At 38.7% G+C, this 25,836-nt stretch overlaps 1 long non-coding RNA gene across 1 annotated transcript in view; it reads left to right on the plus strand.

Annotated features, from left to right (window-relative positions):
- Positions 1–5,513: 5,513 nt before the first annotated feature.
- LOC141370752 (uncharacterized) overlaps positions 5,514–25,836 on the plus strand; it is a 33,038-nt gene continuing 12,715 nt past the window's right edge. Inside the window, exons 1-2 of the long non-coding RNA XR_012375060.1 lie at positions 5,514–5,695; positions 7,814–7,932. This is a non-coding gene — a long non-coding RNA (uncharacterized lncRNA). The remainder of the gene's footprint in view (positions 5,696–7,813; positions 7,933–25,836) is intronic.

Here is a 25,836-nt window from a genome sequence, read left to right on the forward strand (position 1 = left end):
TTTTCTGAATGAAATATCCCTAAAATCGACCTTTTAATACAATAAGATATTAGATGTAGAATTATTTCCTCTGTTAACTGTAGGCATGTTTTGGGTATTTTGAAAAATCAGCAAGGAGTTTCTTCTGATATTTAAAGAGAAAATACTGGCAGCTAATGAGAAGAAGGAATTCTAATCTTCAATTTATGTGTGTAGCTGGATGAGACTGGAGTTGGTAGGGGTACAAATGTGTTGTATGTGACCAGGTGTACACGTTGATTTCTTTCTCTGAACCTCCTCCTTAAAAAGACAGATACTGGCAGCCACAAGAAAGAGCCTTAAAATGGAAGCTATGCCAGTGAGAAAATGTCATATTATAGATTTTATTTTTATTTGCAAATTCTTCCCCGTTGTCTTGGTTCAGTTGGGGAACCAGAAAAAAAAAAAAAAAAAAACAACAGGATCACCTCACTTTCTTACCTGGGCAATCTTCACAGAACGTCAGTCGGGGTTTGTGCAAATAAAACCTCCCTAGGACAAGGTTATGAGGTGCAATGTTTTAATACAGGAATATTACCACAAAATTACAAAAACGTAGCACAAAGATACATGAAAAATTCTGACATTTTAAAAGCACTGGATATTTAAAAAAAATTAAAGCACATGATATAGACAATGATAAAGAAACAATTTGATTTAATTAGAAATGCATGTGACTGGAAGCTCCGAGCTGGGTAAATCTGACTAGCAGGTCTTTAACTCATAGCTAGTCATGGCAAACACCTGGAGCTGTCTTTTTCTGCAAAGTAACTAGGTAGCTGCCATGATCCAAGGACCTACTCTAGCTCCAACATGGACTGGAAAGTACTAGTGGGCAAATGACTTAGTCTATCCTCTGCTTCCTCATTTGTAAAATGGAAGCCTGACCTGCCTTAAGTTTCTCACCTACTGACTGTACAATGAAATAGAGTTATGCATATGAACGCCCTTCACAAAATAGAAATCCATTCAAATTTATCATTATTATTAAAGATGAGTGAAATAGATAATTACTCACAGGATCACATGCTAGTCTTAGAATGTCTAAGAAATCCACCATTGGGAGTCATCATTTGGAAGTTCATCATATGGAGTATCAGCCACATTCTGTCGTTATTGCTTTATCTCTTTGTTCTTAAATTTATCCTCAGTACCTTCTCTACCTTGTACTCTACTGCCCATTCCTTCACTTTTTATTCAGTTACCTATTAAATATTCATCCATTCATTTTTTTTAAAGCCAATACATCCTGAGCTCTTTCTGTGTGCCGGGTAGTATATCCTTTTGTATATTTTTGCGTTCATATAAAGTTTTAAGTGTGATTACTTAATCCCTGCAAACTGTCATATTCACACATTCAAATTTCCATTCTTCTAATTTTCCATAGCTAATGATTTTGTGCTCAAGCTATTCTCAAGTGAGGCTACCATTTTTCCTTTTTCATGTGCTTTCTCTCCATTTCTTTCTCTACTTTAATTCCTTATGTCTCTTTCTTGTAATCCACTAGACAGATTCAAAAAATATTTACTGAACAACCTACTAAAAGGCTAGGTGTTAACTGCTGGGATGAGAATCCTTGGAGAGCTTACCCTTTACTCCCTTTAAAGAGCTTACTGGGGATGAGTAAGACAATTCTGATCTATAGCAAAACATAATCAGGCTTTGATAAAGGTATACGTTAGGAGTAATAGAAACACAGTGGAGAGTCAACTCAATCAGACCGACAGATGAAGAGAAGAGTCCTGAAGACAGATACATAAGCTAAGGTTTGAAGGATGACTAGCATTTGACGAAACAAATATGATGGTAAAGGCATTCTAGGGAATATCAGGTAAAGGCAAAGAAGGGTATAGGTCCTTTTAAGGATATACGAGTAGATTGATTAATATGGCTGGAGAAAAAATAGGCCCTGTTTAGGGGATATATGGGGTATAAGTTTCTGGGGGCAAAAAACAGCTGGCTTCTTGTGTCCTCACCTAGTCTGTCTCTGGCACGTGCAGACAGAGAGAGAGAGAGAGAGAGAGAGAGAGAGAGAGCTCTGGTGTCTCTTCCCCTTATAAGAATTCCAGTCCAACGAGATTAGGGCTCCATCCCTATGACCCAATTTCACCTCAATTACTCCTTTAAAGACCTTTTTTCCAAATACAAACACTTTGGGGTTTAGGGCTTCCATATGTAAATTACAGATACACAATTCAGTGATTAATGCACAAGATGAAATTAATAGCTCCAAATAAATTAAAATGATGTAGTTATAGTAATTTTTTTATTCATTATAACTGTAGCTGTCCTCTGCTCTGCCACATTCAAAAGGGAAGGAAATTCCAAAGGCAAAGCTTTATATTGGAAAATCTTTTGGATCACATTGGGGTCCTGGTATCAACTGGAGGCCCTTGGCTGAGTGTTAGAAGTCTGATAGCCATTCCCTTGCCATACCTCTACTTCATGAGTTCTTTCCTATCTCAGTAACTTTTTTTGCCACCCCTAAGGGAGATGTTTCCCTGATCATGAAACTCACAAGAGCAGTGATTCTTATTTCGTCTGTTCTGATGAGGGGTAAGCATGACAATCACCAAACTATAAACCACACTAAAACACTAAGACTCTCCAATTGAGACAAACAAGAGGTCTCCACCTCAAACTTCTTCACACACTGGAAGCTCAGGCTCACTCCTTCTCTGGTACTTGCAAAACTCACAAAGTACTTTCACGGACATTACCATTTGAAGCTCATATTATTTTTGTGAGATACATAGAAAAAAATATCCCAAATTTTACAAAAGAATAAAGAGCTTTCCTAATTAGTGGAGGCAGAATCTGAACCCAGTTCTTCTAATTACAAACCCAGTATTTCTTAGAATTCACTGATGAATATTCTACTGATGCCTTTTCATTCAGAAGCTTGTTGCTTTTTCAATTTCTTTTAACTTTCTACCCAACTCTAAAGGAAGAAATATGATCAAAGGAAAAAACAAATGCCAGAGAGTTTTTAATTATAATCATTTTAAAAATAATTATTATTTCTTTTCTAGAAGGAAAGGCAGTTACCAAAATTGAGGTCCAGAATTCAACCAGTCTTCAAGGAGGCTTAATATTCTCTGATATACTTTATAGTAACCTTGATAAAAATTCAGGCTTATAGAAATTCTCCGCTTGAAATATTCCTGTGTTTACCCTATATCTACATCTGGAGTATAATCCATTCTTATTAGAATGCTAAGCAAAATGTGACTTTGTCTACCCCTCCAGCTTTGCCACTTTTGTACTCCAACTTTGATGTTCTTCTTCAAAGCCAACCTGATTTTTTTATATCCCAATACCTATTTATCCTTCAGGAATCAATTCTAACATTACCATCATTTGAGAAATTTATCCTTGGGTACTTCAAAAGAATTGAATTGTGTTTTCCTCCCTACCCATTTAACAATTTTTTCCCTCTCTCACCATGAAGAAGGGCCCAAGAGGCTGGACATTCTGTTCCATGCATTTTTATATTCCAACACCTTACTTTAGATACTGAATAATGTTGTTTAAAACCAGGAATGAATGAACTTAACACAGTGATGCAGGTTGGGTGCACAGAGGCAACATATTGTCAAGATGTAAAAGAACAAGCTTTAGAACCAGATCTAGATTTGAATCCCACTTTTGACACTGATTAGCTAATATTAACCATGGAAAAATGACCTTACCTCTCTCTGTTTCAACATCTGTGTCATAGGGATAAGTTAGGGAGTCTAAAATGCTGAGCACTGTGCTGAACATATTAAGGATCTAACATATGTCAGGCATTGTTTTAATTTTAATAACTGTATTTATTGAGAGAATAGCTAATAGAGTACAGGTGGTTTACAGCAGCTGTAAGCAAGGAGGATGGACCAAAGAGTGCAGAGAAAGAAGTTTCACATGGTGTGCCATACTACAACCCTTTGGGAAACTGCTATCCCAGCAGGCAACCCAGGCTTTGTGATGGATGAGGTGGCAGCAGAAAGACCTGAAGTGAAACCAAGCGGCAAATGAAACTGGATTTGCTTAAAAAAATGCTATTAATCACCTCTAATCCAAATCTAGGGGAGATCTGTATGGGATAGCCTTGTAGCTACTGGTCACCTAATGAGTTTTGTAGTTACAACTGCCCACAAAGCTACTGATTACAGCTAGTTTAATTCTTTTAAACACAAAGTATACAGAATATTTATTAAGTTCTCCCCACCCATTCTTTATCATCACCCTCTTATCCACAAAAACCAGTCATTTAAGCCTTTATGGGGGGGGCTCCGCAGAAGATTGTGCCCTTTATTAAAGAATAAGATTATTTGGAAAGAAAATTAAACACTTCTGAAAGCATATGTAGACATTCCTTTGTGTTTGTCTTTTCTCACTTCTGTTTTACAGAATTAAAATTTTTGCTATCAATGCTAAATAATGTCTTTCGTAGCATTTAAATCTTAGCAATGTAAATACAACAAAACTGCCATACAATTTGTAGCAATTTATCTTATGATTGTAGCTGGACTAGTTTTTAACAAACCTTAGCATTTTACTCTTTAAAGTATTTGCTAGCAAATTAATATTATAAATCAAGTATCAGGCTGGAAATTGGACATATTTAAGAGGAGACTGTTCACTAGAGGAGATTTAAAATATTCACTTATATATGGTATGTAGTCAGGGACAATAAACCCCATCACCATCTTCTCAATATCAGTCTTTGATGACTCTCTGTTCTACTTGAAAATACTATTAGACAAACACATTAAGTTAATATCCAATCTTGGGAAAATAAAATACACAATTGTACACCCAAAACATGTGAAATAATTTTTGTACATTTAGAGATTATCAGAAAAACAAAAGTGAGTATTTTTATTTTTATTTAGCTCTTCATTTTTATTGCTGTCTAGTTGACACACAAGTTTACATTAGTTTCAGGTGTACAAAATGGTGATTCTACAACTCTATACATTGTCGTATGCTCACCAGAAATAATTTTAAATTATTTGTGCATTTGTGCACCAGAGGGCAAATGGTGTGGAAAAAGAGAAAAGAAAAGAAAGAAAAAAATTCACTTTCTTGACCTGCTTTAAATAAACTTCCACCTTACTGACACTGCAAAATGGCTGTTTATTCATGATTAGAGGCAACATCTAAGCTTTTCCTGCCCTCCCTGTCAGGGAAAGGGTTCCTAACTGCACTCTCACATGTAATTATTTTCCAAGGGGGCAGAATCCCTGATCTGAGGGGACTCTCTCTCATTCAGTAGTCCGTGCTGGGGAGTGGCCTGGCTGGGGGCCCTTAGTATCTTGCTTGGGTAACCTAAGGCCCTGGAAATCACTTTGCCCCAAGACCTCCCCTCACCTTGTCCGGAAGTGGCTCCCGGACTGTCTCGCCTGTGTGGGTGCGTGTGTGCGTGTGCGTGCAAGTGCGTGTGCGTGCGTGCAAGTGCGTGTGCGTGCGTGCGTGCGTATAGCTGATCTCCTGTCCTAACTTCTCTGGTGCGCTAAGACCAGAGCCCCTGAAGCTCCAGCATATTCCCTGCAGGACCTCTTACACAGCCAGGCCACATGATACTGGGGCATGGGGGACGGGTGGGGTGGAAGGAAAGAGACGGATGTACAGTACAGTGAGAATCAACCCAGGTTACCGTGTCCGCCTGATTGCTGGTCACATTTTAAAGGTAAGTGAGAAGGCAGCGATGAGTTTTGAGATAAGGCTTTCATAATTGGAATAAATTAGAAATCACTGGTTCTTTAAAAAGGCAAATGACAGTAATAAATCAAGCTTAGAGTGAGAGAAGGGGGAAGAAAGAGAAAATTAATTCTGATTTGAAGCTCATCTGAAGCTTCTCAAAATTGTCAGTTTAAATGCTTCTTTGCTTTTTAAATCTCCTTTAAGGAGAGGTTACTATACAAGAAACTAGCCTTTACCACATTTCTTTCAAAATGCATATCTTCTGCAGAGTCCTCCCTGTGTGTTGGAGGGCTGGTTGTGGGGGCCGGGGGGCTGGGGAAGCTGGACTCCGCAGGACTCCATCTTCCCAGTAGATTTCTGAAGAAAGGATTGCCTGAACAAAATTAAAAAAAAGATGGGTACAAAACTGCTATAGGTGTCAGAGAGATGACCTAGATTCGATTAAAAGGTAAATCCCACTACACATTTAAAAAACCTATGAAGCTAAAGAAAGGACTAAGACAAAATTCATAAAATTCGCAATCCAGGGGCCTTATTAACACTATAAGAGGATCTGTATTTGTGGTACTTGGATAGCATACCATGTCATGGTCAAACATTTTTTAAATAAGCAATTCAGAGCTATCTCTGTAGGTAGAAGATTCAGTATTCGAAGATTTTAGGGGAAAATGGGATTACAAATTATTACTCCTTTTATATATCCAAGTGTATTTTTCTACACTCTATCTTTTCCCACAGTGGTGTCCTTAAAGAGAGGACTTTATTTACAACCTAAAATGTTCACATCTAAGCCATACTCGAATTCCAATTATTATTTGTAATAAGAGTGTTATTAAAAGTATAAGAAAAATGAAGAATAAGAAGAGGAGAAGAAATGCAACTTAGAGAAAAGAACTGTTTACTAAAAAAATCATCTGTGGCATCAGAAGCGGTTCTGTTGGAAGTCTTATTTTCCCACCTAATGTGTGGTAGGACTTCTTTGAAACTCAGTTTCTTCATCTGTGAACTGAGGTTAATGATAACCTTTAACATGAATGCCAGGTACTTTTCTAAGCACATAGTATTTATTTATTCACCTCTCACACAACCCCATGAGCGGGTTGTTATTATTACCTCCAGTATTACTAGAGGCCCTGGCAATTAAGTATTTCATTCAAAGTCACACAGCTAATGAATGGGAAAGCTGGGGTCCGAACCAAGTGTCCTGACTCCAAGACCAAACATTTGACAGCTACTTTCTCTTGTCTCTCTGGGATGCTGAGCCCAGACGTTAGGATGACAGAGTCTTGGCTCTTTACCCTGAAGTCAGTCACTTATCTAATCATTCATTCTACAGATATTTATTTGCATCTGTTGTGTGTCAGCTACTCTCCTAAGCAATGAAGATAGTGCTGGAAAGAAAAAAAAAAAGCAAAATGGTTACTCTCATGATGCTTCTCCTATAGCAGGGGGAACAAAATAATCAAACAAAATCTCTGTAATAGGATTGGTGATAATAAGTGCCAAGAAGAAAAATAACTTAGGAAAAGGGGATTGGGATGATAGAAGCAGTTACTATTTAGACAAGTTTATGTAGATAAAAGGCCTTGACCTAGAAGGCTTACTTGACACAGTGATGTTGGAACAGAAAAAGGACTAAAATGAGTACATTTTCTGGGGCGGTTATGTGGATTGCATGAGACAAACAGGCAAAATCCTTAAGGCAGTGCCAGTCACATAATAAGGACAGGCTAAATCATACTTTTTTCTCCCCCTAGAGTTAAAAGAGATTGAGAGAGGGAAACGGCCCGGTAGGGAAGGCAAAGTGTTGAGGAGGAACTTGTTTATTCAAACATTTTTACCAAAAAAAAAAAAAAAAAGTAAACATGGATCACAGGTTTGCCAAACTTTCTTGAGCATTCAAATTTATATATTGCAAAAGGAGACAAGAAGTATCAACCCTGTGTAGTACGTGTGAGAGAAAGAAGAAAGACACAGAGAAACAGTGTAAAAGGAAGAAAAGTTGATAGGGACATTCGAAGGTTTCAGTCGAAAGTGCTGACAGACTTTTGAGTATTTCAGAGCATGAAGCATCTAATGTGCTAATAGATAATGTTTCTGGCAGGTCGAAATTCAGAACTTCTGTGCAGAGATGGGAAGATGAGTATTTGACTACTCTGGATTCCATCCAGCTCAATTAATGCCATATATATCATATGGCTTACCCAGATCCATAAATCACAGGTACAACTACCATTTTTTTTTTAATGGTGCCATGCTTATCACAATGCCATGCAGAGAAACTGATTCCTTTGGGAATGTTATGTGAACACTAAATTTTATAATGACTAACTGGAGAATAAACATGGAAATAGAATAGCTCTAAGCTTCTTTTGATAATATATAACTATATCATATCAAAGCATCTAACTTACTTGAGTCCACATAGTACTTTCAGGGGGACTTCATTTCACGGTTTTGGTATTCAATTAAAGTGAAATTTATATAAAGGCTCACCTGAAATGTAATACAGAGTCCAGGTGCAGGGATTGTAAAATGGTCTTCATTTTGGAGTTCTTGGCATGGACAGGTGGAGGGGATCAAGTTAGTGTTCCCTTATGTTACATCACTGCTGTTAGTTACACTTTGCAGCCACTTACTGATATTCACACCCATCATATTTAATCTGTAAATATGTAGTCAACAGATACAGTGCAGGGAGGTTTGAGTAATAGAAGTTGATGGATATAAATGTGCTTTTGTTCCTCAAAGGGTAACAAAAGTTCTTTGTAGGAGGCAACAACTAGGAAACTCTAATCCTGTAGACCGCTGGATGGTCCATTTACTTCAGATCTTGATGAAGCTCCCAGCTTCCCCAGCGGAGCTTCTTGCCAGGAAATGCGGAGCTGCAGGGAAACCACAACCTCTGAGGCCCTCCTGTCTCACCTCTGCCGTCTTGTCCTTTCCTTCACACAATACCTTCAGCCTCGCTTTCGCAAACCTTCACGTGTCATGTGCTCCAGCACAAGCTGATGCACGGCTCCAGATTGCTGCTAAGATTATTTTATCTAGGAAAGGAATTCCCCAAGTTTAAAGGCACATGGCCTGTGACATTTCAGTTGCATGCTAAATCATTTTAGTCTGACTTCATGCCACGGTCCTTTAAAATAGATCAGATTAGGGTTGTAACACTGGAAACTGTCAGGAGCGGTGTGACACTCCTTTCAGTGATAAAGCCCCTATTCTTCATCTCCTCTCTAGAATTCTCCATAGAAACCAGGCCTACATTTGTCTTTGAAAGAGGTGGTATCGGGTGCCTGAGTGGCTCAGTTGTTAAGCATCATGATCCCAGGGTCCTGGGATCGAGCCCCGCATTGGGCTCCCTGCTCAGCGGGAAGTCTGCTTCTCCCTCTCCCACTCCCCCTGCTTGTGTCCCCTCTCTCGCTGTCTCTCTCTCTCTCTGTCAAATAAATAAAATCTTAGAAAAAAAAAGAAAGAGGTGGTAAACACAACGTCATACATAGTATTCTGCATATTACAGAATGGGTTCAGTTTTTTGAAGCACAGTGTCATTTCACTTAATAGGTTAGTAGCGAAATAAAATACAAATAATAAACATAGTCCCTCAAATCAAGCTCTTTAGAATGGATAATTTCTCTGAGAATAGATCCAGCCATAACTATCTATTTTCAAAAGACTAGATTACAGGAGACTTGAGAGCAACATGTCTTTCTCATTAACAGAAAAAGCATAGTAGATGTGGCTGCTTTATTTTTAAAGATATTATTTAGCTTCACATGAATTTCATATTTCAGTAACCAAGTAACATAAAAAATATAGTGGCTTAGTCCACCGTGCATGATAAGGGTGATAGTATTGTAACCATAGAAACAACTTTAGATCAAAAATATTGTAGAGATGCAGACCTTTCCACAAGCATTGCATTCTGTGTTCACACCCTTTCTAGGTGTGGTATGACTTTTTTCAGTCCTGAAAAATCTAAATACTAAATATGAATAATGTATACTATGCACATACCACATAGATTACACTGAAACAGATGGATAGTTTGAATTTCAGAAAGCCACACTTCTGGTTTTAGAGCTACACTTAATCTATGGATCACTAATATATTTAAATCATATCTTAACCCTCAAAGGAAACTTATTAAACATCTTATCATAAAACTCAACAGGGACAATTTATTATTCTAAATAATTCTTTCCTTTACAGTAGTGGCTTAAGCCTACCAATTTGATTCAAGTAAAGTTTATCTCCACTGATAATTCACTGTAATTTTGAAGGTACAATCCCAAATCTCATAGGCTTTTGTCAAGGGAGATACTGGGCAGTCTGTGAATTTGAATGTTCCAAAGAAGTGGCTTTGTTGTATTTTCAGACTCTGAATGACTTTCCAGATTCCCTCCCAATCAGTTAATGTATCAATCAGGTTGCATTTTGAGGCATCTATTATGCATGGGAAAAGCAAAACTCCCTATGCCCAATTATAATCTAATCGGGCTATCTTGAAATATAAAATATGCGTGACAAAATATAATCAAGTGTTAAGTGACATGATACAATTGGAAAGTGCTAAATGGATTCACAGGAGTAAACAGGCTGCAAAAGTTGGCAGAGACTTCAAGACATCCTGCCTTTGATGAGTGGGCAAAGAAGAACGGGGGAGGAAGAGAAGAAAGAAATTTCAGGAAAAAGAGACTGAGCTTGGGGGAGAGGAAGAGCTGGTTAAGCATGTTCTCCAGAAACAGAAGATATGGCCCTGACCAGAATTTAATAGAAAGCAAATTTAGATTTGAGCAGGGGTAGATAATAAAGGATATTGAAATGCTCAGCTTCTTACAGTGAATTTTTGTAGAATTTTCAGCAGGTACATGGAAACTGAGAGATTTGGACATGATGGATCAGAATGGAGAGAGAGAGTGAGGCCATGTAGATTATTTCCCCTAATTTTCAGATAATAACTATAGCAAGGTATTAGCTGCCTGTGGATAAATGAGTTGAGAAGCCATCAAAGGAAGAGAATGGTTATTCTGAACTAATAGTTACAGACTAATGGAAACATTAAAAAGATCTATAAAGGGGAGGCTGCGTGGCTCAGTCAGTTAAGTGTCTGCCTTTGGCTTGGGTGGTGATCATGGGGTCCTGAGATTGAGCCCCCCAAGTGGGCTCCCTGCTCCGTGGGGAGTCTGCTTCTCCCTCTCCCTTTGCTGCTCCTCCCCCTGCATGTGCTCTCTTGCTGTCTCGCTCTCTGTACCAAATAAATTAAAAAAAAATCTGTAAAACTTATTGGACCAGCCAGAGAAATGTACCACTTGTCTCCCAGCTGTGGCCTGGCTACTTGCTCCTGCTACACTGAGGAATCCTCGGCCCGACTGAGCATTATTCTGCCTGGAATGTACTTCCTCTTCCCTGCTAACTATAACAACAAGAGCTCCTGATACTGATAGAGCTGTGACTTTGTGAAATGGTTGCTTTGTTGTAAAGATGGGACCAGAATTAAATTTTAAAAAATAAAAATTAAAAAAAATACAGATGGGACCAGAAGAAAGTGATTTGTCCATTACATAATCTAAAATAAGATACATGTCATTTAATACCAATTCTAGCCTTTGAGGTCTCACTGCTACAAAAAGTAGCTCTTGATGAACCAAAAGAAACTACAAGATATGGAGCTCAACCATGAAATGATTCCTAGGACTTGTTGTTGGATGTTGGTAGCTATTCCTAGCTTGACATGACAACCTGTCAAATTAGGGATGAAGCTCAGCTGAATCTTCATCCTTTTGTTCAGTCTTTCCTGAAGCAGATTTATGATTTCTACACCTTACATCTTCCCACCGTGTACTGATGGAAAATTCACCTATTTCCTCTTTGGCTCTATGCTTAGAGACAAACGCAGTTGAATGGCCTCTCAGAGGGTCTAAAATTTGGCTTGAATCTGTGTTGTTTGCACACAGATTCTGTTTTCTAGGCAGAAAGCCCAGTTTCATTTACATTTTTGTTTATTATTTGTTCAGCATTCCACATGCTCTTCAGCCAGTTGCTTTGTGAATATGATCACATTTGGCTTGCTGTTCTCTAAAAGGCACAATGTCATTTTAAGACAGGGAATGGATCTATATCTACAATGAGATAAAATTTGTAATTCTGAGCCTTTTATGCTGTGCCATTCGTTTGCTTACAAGAACATTTCCTGATGGCTGTGGGGTTACCCTGAGGAAAGGGGCCTTTCTAAGGTTCACACATGTTGTCTTGGTGACACCTTGGAATAACAAAAATATGGGAAAAATAAGAAAAAATGAATATGGAACATGAACAAACCATGTATGGAACAAGCAGAACAATAAACCAGTTATTAACCAGGTTTTAGCTCAAGTGATTTTTCAATAATTTGTTGGTAGTGGAATTTCGGGCATGTTTACATTCTGCTAATATGTTTCATGTAATAATGGGTCTAAAGTAATTTGTGTGTGTGTGTGTGTGAGAGAGAGAGAGAGAGAGAGAGCGAGAGAGCGGGGGTTCTTTCCATGGCTGGATATATCTTACTGAAATAAAAAGTATGTATTCAGTCCTAACTGAATAGGGACAATATCATGAAACAGTCCCACTTAGACAAAAGCACCCTCTCCACCATCATGACCCACCAGAAGGAGGCATGTTTCTTTGATGATTTATTTCAATTCAATCTTTTTTTTTTTTTTTTAAGATTTTACTTATTTGACACAGAGACAGCGAGAGAGGGAACACAAGCAGGGGGAGTGGGAGAGGGAGAAGCAGGCTTCCTGCTGAGCAGGGAGCCCGATGCGGAACTCGATCCCAGGACTCTGGGATCATGACCTGAGCCGAAGGCAGACGCTTAACAACTGAGCCACCCAGGCGCCCTTCAATTCAATCTTATCACAATTTTATTTCTTTATTTATGACACTGTGAGAAATACTCCTATGGATTCCAAAATGAGTAGAAGTTTAATCAGGGCAAAAGGAGAAGGGGAGTGACAGTCACAGTGAGCTAGCTCTAAAACCCAATGGACTGTCATTAAAGCTACATGCACTGGGAAATGGGAGTCTCATGCTTCTGCGGAGGAGTGGAGAATGGAAAGAGCAGAGACCGATGAAAGTAGTAAGGGGGGCACAAGCAAGGGAGCATATTGTACGCTATTTAAAGACATCTAGAAGGTACGTACTCTGGTCAGTGCTATGTGAGGGTGTTATCGAATGAACGTGTTCTCCCCACCCCCCCCACCAAATTCATATGTTGAAGTGCTGCCCCTCTTGTGAGGGTATTAGGAGGCGGGGCCTTCGTGCGGTAATTAGGATTAACTGAGACGGTGCAGCCCTCCTGAGTGGGATTAATGCCCTATGGGCCTCTGGAGAGAGCTTGCTCCTTTCTCTGCTCTCGCCACGTGAGGATACAGTAAGAAGCCCGCAGTCTGCAACCCCGAAGAGGGCTCTCACCAGAACAGGAGTGCGCGGGCACCCTGAGCTGGGCCTCCCAGCCTCCAGAACTGGGAGAAATATGTTTCTGTTGTTTGTAAGCCACTCAGTCTGTGGTGCTTTGTTATAGCAGCCTGAACTAAGACACACATTGGCACCAAGAAGTGGGGGTGGCGTTGTAACAAATACCTAAATCCTTGGGGGCAGCTTTGGAACCGGGTAATGGGCAGAGGCTAGAAGAGTTTTGAGGTGCATGCTAGAAAAAGCCGACATTGCCATGAACAGAGCTGTAAGGGAGATTCAGAAAGAAAAGAGGAGAGCTGCAGAGAAAGCCTCCCTCTTCTTAGAGAACCTCTGAGTAATCCAAACAGAATATTGGCAGCAATATGGACGGTGAAGGCCATGCTCAGGAGGTCTCAGACAGACATGAGGAACATGTTACTGGAAACTGGAGGAAAGGAGACCTGGTTATAAGGTGGTGAAAAACTTGGCTGAACTGTGTTCATGTGCCAGTGTTCTGTGGAAGGTAGCACTAGCGAGAGATGAAATTGGATATTTAGATGAAGACCTTTCTAAAAGTGTTGCAGGTACAATTTGGTTTCTGGCTACTTATAGTAAAATGCAAGAAGAGAGAAAGGGCTTATAGACGGGATTGTTAAGCACGAAGAAAGCAGAACTAAAAGGTTTCGGTAATTCTCAGCCTACTTAGCCTGTTGCCCAAAATGGGAAAGTATGTTCAAAAAAGAACACATAAGTATGGCCAAGCATCTATTTGATAAGATTAGTATGCACGGGGACAATGGACTTAATCAGCCACTCCAGCAGGAAACTGCTGGTTTGAACTACAGAGGGGCACAGGAGTGTATGAAGGAAGGCTTTTGGACTTCTTGGATTTCATAGGACAAGTTCGTAGAGCTGTTCCCTCTGAAGTTGCACTATTCTTCAAGACCATGGAAGAATGACCCTAAAGGCAATTCAGAGACCAGCAGGGCTCCCTCCTTGGTTTCAAAATAGGGAAACTATTGCCGCACTGTCAGTAAGCCCTGGGGGCAGGGCTGCCTGACAGAGCCTCGGGGGTGCAGAGCTGCCAGGACAGGACAGCCACCCCAGTGGGCCTGGAAAGCAGAGCATCGAGCCCAAGGCTATGATTTCTAATTGGTCCACTTAGGTCTAATGTAGTTTGCCCTGCTAGGTTTGGGGCTTGCTTGAGACCTATCACCCCTTCCTGCTCTCCTGTTTCTCCTTTTTGGAATGAGAATATCTATCCTGTGCCGGTCCCACCACTGTATTTTGGAAGATTGTAACTTGTTTGGTTTTACAGGTTCACAGCTGGAGAGGAATTTTGCCTCAGGATGAATGTACCCCGAGTCTCACCCTTGTCTGATTTAAATGAGATTTTGAACTTCAGACCTTAGAGTTGATGCTGGAATGACTCAAAACCTTTGGGGGTTGTTAGGATGGAATGAATGTATTTGCATGTGAGAAGGTCATGAATTTGTGGGACCAGGGGTAGAATGTTATGGACCAAATGTCTGTGTCCCCCCCAGATTCAAATGTTGAAACCTTACCCTCCAGTGTGGTGGTATCAGAGGGTGGGACCTTTGGGAAGTAGGAAGTTAGGATTAGATGAGAAAGGTAGAACCTTCATGGGAGGGATTAGTGCCCTGTAAGGGTCTTGCCAGAGCTTGCATCCTCTCTCTGCTCTTACTATGTGGGGGCAATGAGAAGTCAGCAGTCTGCAACCCTGAAGAGGGCTCTCACCAGAACTTGAGCATCATGGCATCCTGGTCGTGCACTTCCAGCCTCCAGAAATAATTTTCAGTTGTTTATAACCCTCCTAGTCTATAGTACTTTGTTATAGGAGCCTGAACTAAGGTGGGGGTAACCATGCCAAACTTCTCATTTAGACCCATACCATGGTGTTTTGGTTTCTGGACCCTCGTCTCTTCCCCATACCCCCCCAACTCTGAAATCATGAGTGGTGGTAGGTAACCCCCCGAATCCTGGCTTTATTGGCAGTCTCACAGTTTGTAAGGCGGGGTTCTAGTGCTTAACCACTTCAATCTGGGCATAGACATAATTGACTTTTTTATGCAACGAGATTTCAAATTTCTGGATTCTCAGTCACTTTAGACTGCAGTCCATACACCAAATCTTTCTTAACAAAGCCGTATTACCTTTTGTCTCTGCTTGCAGGCTAATTTATTCGAACATGAGTTTACTGCAGATATCTTTTTCTTTTTCCCTTTGAGAGAGAGAGAGCATGTGTGCGCACACAAGAATGAGGGGGTGTTGGGGGGAGGGGCAGAGGGGGAGCCCAATTCAGGGCTTGATCTCATGACCCTGAGCTCATGACCTGAGGCGAAATCAAGAGTTGGACACTTGACCGACTGAGTCACTCAGGCGTCCCTACTGCAGAAATTTTTTGATAAAATTGTTTACTGGAAGTATCAAGAAGTAGCCAGCACACAACCACATTCCGATTTCTTTCCCCACTTACTGACCTCTTGGCTGGAGCTTGATCCACCTCCCAAAGTACAGTAAACAACATTTTGACCAAATGGTTTTCCATTTCTTAACAAGAGTTACCAGTTTTCCAAAGTCCAATATCTAGACCCTCTCCACCCCTGCTAAAGCCACCGCTACCTTGCGGCTGAGGGATTTGTTGTATTCTACCCCTAGCCATCGAATTTTACATAAATAGAAGTAAATGTTGTTACACAGTAAACCAATAAATAAATATATGGAAAATTTTCACCTTTGTCAATTTTCAAAGATGTTTTTAATATAATGAAACAACACCTTTCAAATTGGAAAAAAATTTAAATTCAGTAAGAATAAACATAGAGTAAAGCTTGTACTCTCATCACATAGGGGCAAAACCATGCTTTAGTTTAATTGGGCAATATAGATCAAGACTGATATTTAATATATTTTGATATGGTAATAATATGCATGAAAACCATTTTAAGAAATAATAAACAAAATAAAAACGGTGTACATGATTTCTGTTCTATATAGGAAACAAGTTGAATGTTAAAATGAAGAAAAAAGGATGAGAAAATTAGGACCCATCTAGTCAATGGGATATTATGTAACAAAATAATTAGGAAGACTATATTGTAACATGAAGCCCATTATCTAGTATTCACTATAAAATATCAAAATATAAAATTACATGTGTACAATGATTGCAGACAAGTTAAATAAAGATTATTATTAAATTTAAAATTATTAGAACATTTATTATTATGAAAAATTATTAGATGGGATTATATAACAAAATGATTATAGTTGTGCTATTGGGTGGTGAGATCATGCCATTCTCCTACGATTCCCAACTTTTTGTCCAGGGAAAGTACCTAAAGACTTGTGGTCAATGAACTGACATGAGTTACCTTTAAAACATAATAAAGTGAATATGTTATTAAGTAGATTAAAATGGTCATATTACTGCAATTTGGTGGGTGAAGTTCCACATGACATATTATTTTGTGTTGGGCTTTATACTACTTGCAGAACAGCTGCCTTTATCCCTTTATCCTGCAATTGTTTTCTATGGTTTATTTACTTAGACTTTTACACAAACTGCCAATAATTCATTTCCTAAAGAGAGGTCTGTCAAATTAATTCTTAGCAAATCTCCTCTGCAAGTGTTCAGAATACTGTGTAAAATTATGTTTCTTTAAAGGTACACACAGACAATCTACAATATTTCTATAACTTCTTATGAAATGATTTTCCATTTTTTAATTCTTATTCTTTATTTTTCTTCTGCTAGACTACTTCTATTTCCTTAATTCTGCCAAACTACATCTGGAGTATTAGAACATCTTTTTTTAGCATGTTCACAAAATGGTTGTTTAATAGGTAATGGGAGAGAATGTCAATATAAGTTTTATAGGTATGAGATCAAAAGTAGAGTGGATAAAAAAAAAAAAGAGGCATGTTTGAAACCTACATTTTAGTAAATTCTCCTGGTTTGAGATCCTATGACCTGAGTTAGGTCCATGGTCTTATTTTTTTCCCTTGTGGACCCTCTGGTATCCAATACATGAGTCTATTCTTCTCCATCTTCATGCTTTAATAAAAATAATTATAACTTTTTATGGTGAAGCTTGTTTGCCACAAATATTTTTCTTTCTAATCACGTACATCAAGATAATTTATTTTTCCTTTGAATGACTTATATTACCTTTCCTGGAGGAAGGTTGCCTTTGGAAATTTTGCATGGTAGATTTTGGATTATTTTCTTAGTTCTTGTAGCTTCCTCAGGAATAACTATAATACTTGAGTTCATCTGTCTTTTTCTTCTGTCACCTAGAGAGCTTGTTGTCTGTCTTCTAGCCACTGATTTTCATTGTTACTTAGTTTTTTTAATTTGTTTTGTTTATAAATTTTCCTTCACCCCAGTTACATCTATCACCTCTATATTCTCTTATCTGTAACTTCAGCACTTATACCCATTTTTATAATTGTTTCTGTTCCTGGCCAGGGTCCTTTTTCTTAGATTGGGGTGTCAATTTCCTAAAATTTTCATCCGGTTTAAAAACATTGGTATTACTCTGAATCTTTAGGATACTGGTCCTTTTTTCTTTGTGCTGCAATATTGCAAGGTCATTCTATGTCTGTAATTTTTTTAACTCACTTTTGACTTCATAGAGATCATCAAAGAACTTGATATAGGCAAATAACTACAGTTAATGATTTGCTATGCTTATTTGTTTGATGTGGGCTCTTTTACCCCTTAGGCGATGACCACAACTACTCAGATATATTGCTTCTTGATGTGTAAAGCTCCAATCCCCAAAACCAATATCTAATTCAGATCTGAGGACCGATGTGGGAACATCTTATAATTCCTCAGCCTGTTACTTTGTCATGAAACCAAAGAAAAAATATATTTAAAAAAAAACTACCCACTCATTCAAAACATTTCCACATTTTTCTGACATCTACTCTACCTGCATAATTTACTTGTGAGGATTCTATTTCCAAAGTTGCAATGTGACACCGCCAATCTCCTTCCTTCCTACCAGTCTCTCTTCAATGACATCACTTTTCTCCACCAAACCTTCAGCTCAGTCCCCACCACTCCACCCAACCACATGCTTTCTATTAAATACTTTCGGGATTTTAAATCCCTGACTTGATATAGCAGGAAAAGGGAAAATTTAAGTGGTGGGAGAAATATAGCACTCAAGAATTAGCACCCAAGAAAACAAAGGTTGTGGTTTACTTTTCTAGTTTATCACTCCATTTTTTTTCTTTAGTCAACAACTATTTATTAAGCTCCTCTATATGCCATGAGCTAAGGGGCGGAAATACGGTGGTGACAAAGACCAAACAAATAAATAAACAAAAACTACGATCTTTGTGTTCATGAACCTCACAGTCTAGGGAGATAAATGTGAATAATTAACATCAATTTTTCTATTTCTCGGGTTTTCTCTTTTATCTTTAAAGATAAATTGTGGTAAATTTGATGAAGGGAAAGTACGAAGTAACTTTAGAAAATTGGGTGTTTACACGGATAGTAGTTCAGAGAATGATTCTCTGAGGACTGAAGGGTGAAAAGGAGTTAAACATGTGATGAGAATGTATGTGATCGTCAAATGAGAGCAGATTGGTGAACAGGAAGAGGAAACAGCCTGCCAATGTCCTGATAGAAAAGAACCTGGCACAGGTCTCCTGTGTATGAAAGAGAAATCATGCAGTGAAGGAGATATGAAGTGTGGCTTTCCCTGTAAATGAACCTGATACATGTTGGCACCCATCCTTTCTCTTGTTTAAATTTGTGGTTTCTATTTCAACAGGTAGATTGTAGGTTCTTTTTTTAATGTTATCAATGAGTTTTTAATCTGTAACAGCATATTTTTAGGTATTTTTGTTGGCCGCTGACAGAATTTGCAGCAGAGTTTGCTAACTAGCTGACATTTTAAGAATCTATCAAGTGGTCAAACATTCCCAAGACAGCAGCATAGTGGTAACAGGACCACAAGTGTGAGTACTGCAATTGGCAGGTTGTCTTGCCACCTTTCCATAGATTTGACCAGTAAAAAGTCAACAGACTCAAATAGATTCAGTTTACAACTTATGCAAAAGTAAAGTGAGATCAGCATGGTGCTAGATCCTCACATGCCTAGCCCCATGTTATGACACTAAACCAGAAGGGTCAGATGACAGATGACACAGGTGAAGGGTTACTCCTTCCTTGAGGATCAGCTTCTAAACCACAACTGAACAGTTTTATAAACTTACATAGAAGTCTGAAGCTGTACTCCAATGGATGAGGTGAGTTAGAAGGTCCTGTGCTCAACTGAAGCGAGGGAGATGGATGGGAATTGGATTTGTGGTACTCTTCCCCAATCGGAGACTGGGATGAGAAACTGCCTTGTGGACATTGCTTACAAGGCTTACCTCTCCTGGCTCCACAAGGAGCCACCGGACTTTCCAACGAGACTTGGGTTAGACTATGGTCAAGTTTGGCCACAGGGCCTATGGAGGTCACATAACATCACCAAGGCACCAGGGCAGAGCCATTTCCCCACAGAATCCCCATCTATTTTTAATGCTGCTCTGAAATGTGTCCCTGGGTTCTTTAAATCATCAAAAGAAGTCTCTAGAAATGATTTAGAGGAAAATAATGTAAACCACTATTATACCAAGCTAAAATATCAACTCTCTCTTTCCATAAATAAGCATATATAAGAGGCATTTGCCCTAAATGTTGGTTATTTAAGATGATTAATATGGATCTCTGTCCTCTTATTAGGGAGATGGGAATGATGCCTACATAATTTTAAGGCTATAGAGTAATACACAGGCAGTAATTATAGAGGTTTTGTACAATATCTATAGCCTAGAGAAGAGAGTCCTTAGCCCTGCTTGAGGGATTCAGGAAAGGCTTCTAGAAAAACATGACTGAAAAATAGACAAGTAGATCAAAATAGTAGAATATACAACCCAGAAAGAGACCCACATAAATATAGACACTTGATTTATGCAAAAGTTAGCACTTTAGAGAAATGGGAAAAACAATGGTCTTTTTGATAAAAAGTGTTAAGTCAATTGCATAGCTATATGGGGGAAAAAAGGGACTTCTTCATCATGTCTTATTAAAATTTTTTTTTCCAGATAGATTTTTAGCTTTTAGACATAAATGTGAAAGGAAAAACAAGGATAACATAGGAGAATATCTTCATGACTACTGATTAGAAAATAGCTTTTTAAAAATAAAACATAAGAGTTTTTATCATAAATTTGTTAAACTACTTCAAAATTAAGTACTCTTTATCAAAATACAGCATGTAGGAAAGTAAAAAAGCAAGCCATGGAGTGAGAGAAGTATTTATATCATCTATAACACTATAACAGTATTTATAACATCTATAACACTATAACATCTAAAAATAATATAAAAGTCTCCTACCAATTAATAATAAGAAGACAGACTGTCCGACATGGGAAAAAAGCAAGAGACTTGAACAAGCGCTTCACAAAAGAATCTCAAGGATCAATCAACATGTGAAAGGCTATTGGTACCAGCAAGTCTCTGCATAGGAAAACAGAAGACACATTATGTATTTTAGGTATGAAGGGCTTTAGTACAGAGAATTTGAAACTTCCACAAACATGTAAACATTGGCAGGGGAGTAAACCTCGGAGACACTCCCACCATCTCTCAGGCTGCACCAGCAAAGCAAGTGGTGCTCAAGAACCAACCAAGAAACTGCTGACAATACATACCTGTCTGTCAGTCTGGCTACAACCTCTTCTAGAGAATATGACCTTTCCTTCCCTTCTTAGAACTGCCTCTCAATGTCAGACTCGAACCCAGAATCAAGCAAACAGGAAGTTTTTGGAAATGTAATCTGGCTTCTCTGTGATGCAGAAAATATCTTGGTAGTAATGCCAGGTTGACAACAGATAGTTTAGAATAATGTCCAACATCATTCCCTCCAAATAAGGAAAATAAAACAAATCTGCACATGAGTTTACTACACACCCACCAGATGGCTAGAAATAGAAAGAGTGGCAATTCTAAGTATCGACAAGTGTGTGGAGTGATAGCAATTTTCAAACATTGTAGGTGTAAGTGTAGGTTGGTAAAACCATATTGGAAAACCATTTGACATTGTTTATGAAATTGAGCATATGCATATCATGTGACTCATCCTACTCCTAAGTGGAATGGGTTTTCACACATAAAACCAGTAAAAAATGCTTAAATGCAGAACTTCATGCTTACCATCACTGCATCCTAGCAGAGACAGAGAAATACCACCTGGGCTCAGTATTCTAGAGAATCATCCTGAATTTGAGGAAAAGAAGAGAAAACAGAAAGGAAAAATCCAATTAATGACCTAAGGAAAAGCGTGAAGATCTTGAAAACAAAAGTAGACAAATATGCTTCTGAAGGATGATTTTTTTTTTAAAGTAGAGAACCTCTAAAATAAAATATAGTTGAAGATATAAAAAATTCTTTGGTATAGGACCTGAATTCATTTCTTAAAAGTTTATATAAAAGATGGAAATATTGAGATGTGTTTAAGTTTGAACCTCAAAGATAAATAATTTTTCTGGCTTGCAAGGAGGGACCAAGCTGCTTTCCAGTGGTAGCCAGTATTGGGAGATAACAGGTCATCAGACTTTACCAACAGTAAAGTCAACAGACTTTACCAAGTCTGGACAGAAAGAATATCACATCCAGCCATTTTTTTTCCATTCAATGAGGAAGTGTTTTTCAAACATGTTTAAAACCTCCAGGAATATGGGGCATTCAGGATCCATTCCTTCTTGAAAGAAAACCCAATGACTGAAAGATTAAATCCAGTGAATCAGAAGACGATTGGGAAATGGGCAGGAGAAAGAGCAGTGTACTACCTAGAGGGGAGATATTTATAGCTTTCTGGTAAAAAATATTGTAAATCAATAATTGTTTACCCAGCTCTAAGACAAGTTTCTCAAGCTTGCAGCAGTTCCGGGATACAGCTCTTCCAAACCCTTCTTGTGAGAAGGAAAGAATCTTACTTATTATTGAAACCTGTGGTAAGTAGAATTCTAAGATGGCTCCTGGAATTCCCAGCCTCTGCTAGGCACACACCTGCTCCCAGTTATTCAAGTAAACACAGTCTAGGTACTACCTCGAAGAGCTTTTGCAGACATAAGTAAGTTTTCAAGTCAGTTGTTCTTAAAAGGGGGAAACATTCAGATAGGCCAGACCTAATCACATGAACCTTTAAGAACAGAGCATTTTCAAACTGATTGCAGAATTTAAAAAGTCAGATATGTGTAGCATGAAAAGAATTTAGTGCAACATTGCTGGTTTGCAGATGGAGGGGGCCACGTGGCAAGGAAGGCAAGCAGCCTCCAGCTGATATTCAGCAAGTAAACAGGGACCTAAGTCCTACAACTGTATGTATATGAATCCAGCCAACACTTAGAATGGCTTGGAGGAAGGTTCAGAGCCTCCGGATGAGACCTCAACCTGTCTGACACCTTTATTTCAGCCCTGTGCTACCCTGGGCACAGAACCCAGTTACTCTGTGCCTGTCTTCTGATCTGTGGAACTCTGACTCAAGAATGAGTGTTGTGTTTAGCAATGAAGTTTGTGGTAATTCGTTATACGGTAATAGAAAACAAATGCAGAATCTAACCAGACAAAAAAAAGCAATTCACAATAAAGAGCTTAAGAAAGTAGAAGCAATAGTGTTAGGATTGATTGGTGAATTTACATATACAGAAATTATATAAATAACCATTGACAAAAATACAAATAAATTAATAGCAATTATTTACTTGTTTTTCTTTATTTCTTTTAAAGATTTTATTTATTTATTTGACAGAAAGAGAGAGAGCACAAGCAGGGGGAGCAGCAGAGGGAGAGGAGAAGCAGATTCCCCACTGAGTAGGGAGAACCATGCAGGGCTCGATCCCAGGACCCTGCAGAAGGCAGATGCTTAACCGACTGAGCCACCCAGACGCTCCAGTATTTGTTTTTCTTTAAACAGATATCAAGCACCTAAGGCGACAGCTACTGTTCTAGGTACTGAAGGTAAAAACAGTGAACAAAACAGGCAAATTTCCCTGTCTTTATGGAGTTTACATTCTAATGGGAAAGGGAAAAGAAATAAATAAGTAAAATGTGTAATATGTTATTGGTGATAAATGCTATGGAGAAACATAAATCAGAAGAGATGGAGAGAACGTTTGGAGGGAGGGCTGAAATTTAAATAGGGTGGGAGGAAAGACCACCTTGAGAAGGTGGCATCCCAGGAAAGCCTGCTTAATGAGAGGGAGTGAGCCACTCAGAGATCTTGAAGCAAGGTGACTGTAGGCAGAAGAAACATCAAGTAGGGGAGCCATGAGGTAGGTGCCCGGTCTATGTGAGGAGGTCACTTTAGTAAGAGATGAGGGGAAGTAACAGGGTGAGATTGTGCAGGGCCTTGAAGGCTGTGGTTAAAACTTTTAAGAGTTTCCCTCAAAGAGTTGACAGAACTAGGTATGTGGGTTTTTTAAAAAATATTTATTTATTTATTTATTTATTTATTTATTTATTTATTTATTTATTTATTTTAGAAAGAGAGAAAGAACACAAGTGGGAGGGGCAGAGAGAGGGGAGAAAGAATCTCAAGCAGACTGTGCACTGAGCACCGAGCCCCATAGTGGCTTGATCTCACAACCCTAAGATCAGGACCTGAGCAGAAACCAAGAGTTGGATGCTTAACAGACTGGGCCACCCAGGCACCCCAGAACTGCGTTGTTTTTATAAAAGGATCATTCCCACTGCTGTATTGAGAAGTGACTGAGGGGCGCAAGGGCCAAATCGGGAGATGGTTAAGGAGGCTATTGCAAAGGTCCAGGTGAGGCTGATGATGACTTGCACCAGAATGATAGTGGTGAAGGTGGGCAGGTTCTGGACATGTTTAGAAGGTGGAGCCCGCAAGATTTGTTTATAGTCTGGATGTGCACTGAGGGAGAAAGAGAGGGCTCAGCAAGACTCCACGTTTCATGGGCTGAGCAACTGGAATTATAGAGTTGCCCATAACCAAGATGGACAAGACTGTGGGAGGAGCAGGTTTTTAGTTCCTGGAGAGCTGGTTGTTGGGTTTATGGAGTTTGAGAGGTTTATTAGGAATTGAAAGAGTTACAGAATAGAGTATAAATGATATAATTCTTCATAATGTAATAAAAACAAAAACAAAAACCACAAGCATATAACATGTTCAGCTATACGGAAGAACAGGAGGCTGGTGGTGGGAGCAATAATTTGAATGTTCATTTCTTCAGCTTTATATAAGCACTCAGTTACTATTGCCTACAACTGAACTATTTAGATTTTTTAAAGATTTATTTATTTATTTTAAAAAAGAGCAGGGATGGGCAGAGGCAGAGGGAGAGAGAAACCTTAGCGGACTTGGTGCTGAGCATGGAGGCCAATTCAGAGCTCTATCTCAAGACCCTGAGATCAGGACCTGAGTGAGCCAAAACCCAGAGTCAGCCGCTTAACTGACTGCACCACCCAGGGCCCCCCTGAGCTATTTAGTTTTTAAAATGATATAACACCTGTAAGTTTTCATGACCATTTAAAAATTTAGTTTAGAAAGACATTTTAGGTCATGATATCTTTTTTGATGAAGTAACAATTACCAAACTTTCAACAATCCATTTTGTTTCTTTCTTTTCAAATTAAAATAAAACCGCATGTAATAATTTTGAAAATAAAAGAAATAAGTACAGGGTGCCTGGGTGGCTCGGTTAAACGACTGCCTTCGGCTCAGGTCATGATCCTGGAGTCCCGGGATCGAGTCCCGCATCGGGCTCCCTGCTCAGCGGGGAGTCTGCTTCTCCCTCTGACCCTCCCCCGTCTCATGCTATCTCATTCTCTCTCTCAAATAAATAAATAAAATCCTTAAAAAAAAGAAATAAGTACAGTTCCATTTTAATATTATTATTTTGGTCTCAATCAAGATATCTGTACTGCCATGTATCTGTATGAATGCAGAAATGCCTGGAATGCAGGTCACTGAAAATTTAATGATTATTTCTAGGTGATAAAATAGTTAGGAGTTTCTTTAAACTTTATTTTTTATGCTGAATGGCCTGGATGTTTTTTAAACATGCAAGTTTTAAAATCAAATAAATATATGTGAGTTACTATATTTAAGGGTAATAAAATACAAATTATGAAAGTGCTTTCTATTTCTTTTATGTTAACAAAAAAATTGCATAATAGCAAGGAAATGTCTGAAAGTACTTCTGGGAAACTCATCTCCAAACCAGACACATGACCAGGCATGCCTATATGTACCATGTTGATGGTGGTAACCTTATAAATAAACACCTCCGTCTAAGATAATTAACATATTATTTTGTTTGAAAAAGTAAGAAGTGAATATAATCACTTTTATGGACAGTAGTTTATCACCTTTAATAATGAGACTGGATTATTCATTAGCAGAACGTTTGACATCAAAAACATCCACAGGTAAGACATAAAATGACCAATTAGTTGTCCATTTTGGGATCACTTAATGCGGTATCTTTACTCATTCTGACCCAGAGGAGCTGAGTTGCTTCAGTTAATTTCATTGTTTCTCCTTTTTTATATTTACCAAATAATCAGTGGCTCTTTGGCTATTTGAATAGGTAGTCTACAGCTTTGAGCTATGATGTCCAACACAGTAGCTG

Source organism: Callorhinus ursinus, unplaced genomic scaffold (genome assembly GCF_003265705.2).
Source record: "Callorhinus ursinus isolate GAN/ISIS: 27379988/994484 unplaced genomic scaffold, GSC_fseal_2.0 scaffold44, whole genome shotgun sequence".
Taxonomy (NCBI): domain Eukaryota; kingdom Metazoa; phylum Chordata; class Mammalia; order Carnivora; family Otariidae; genus Callorhinus; species Callorhinus ursinus.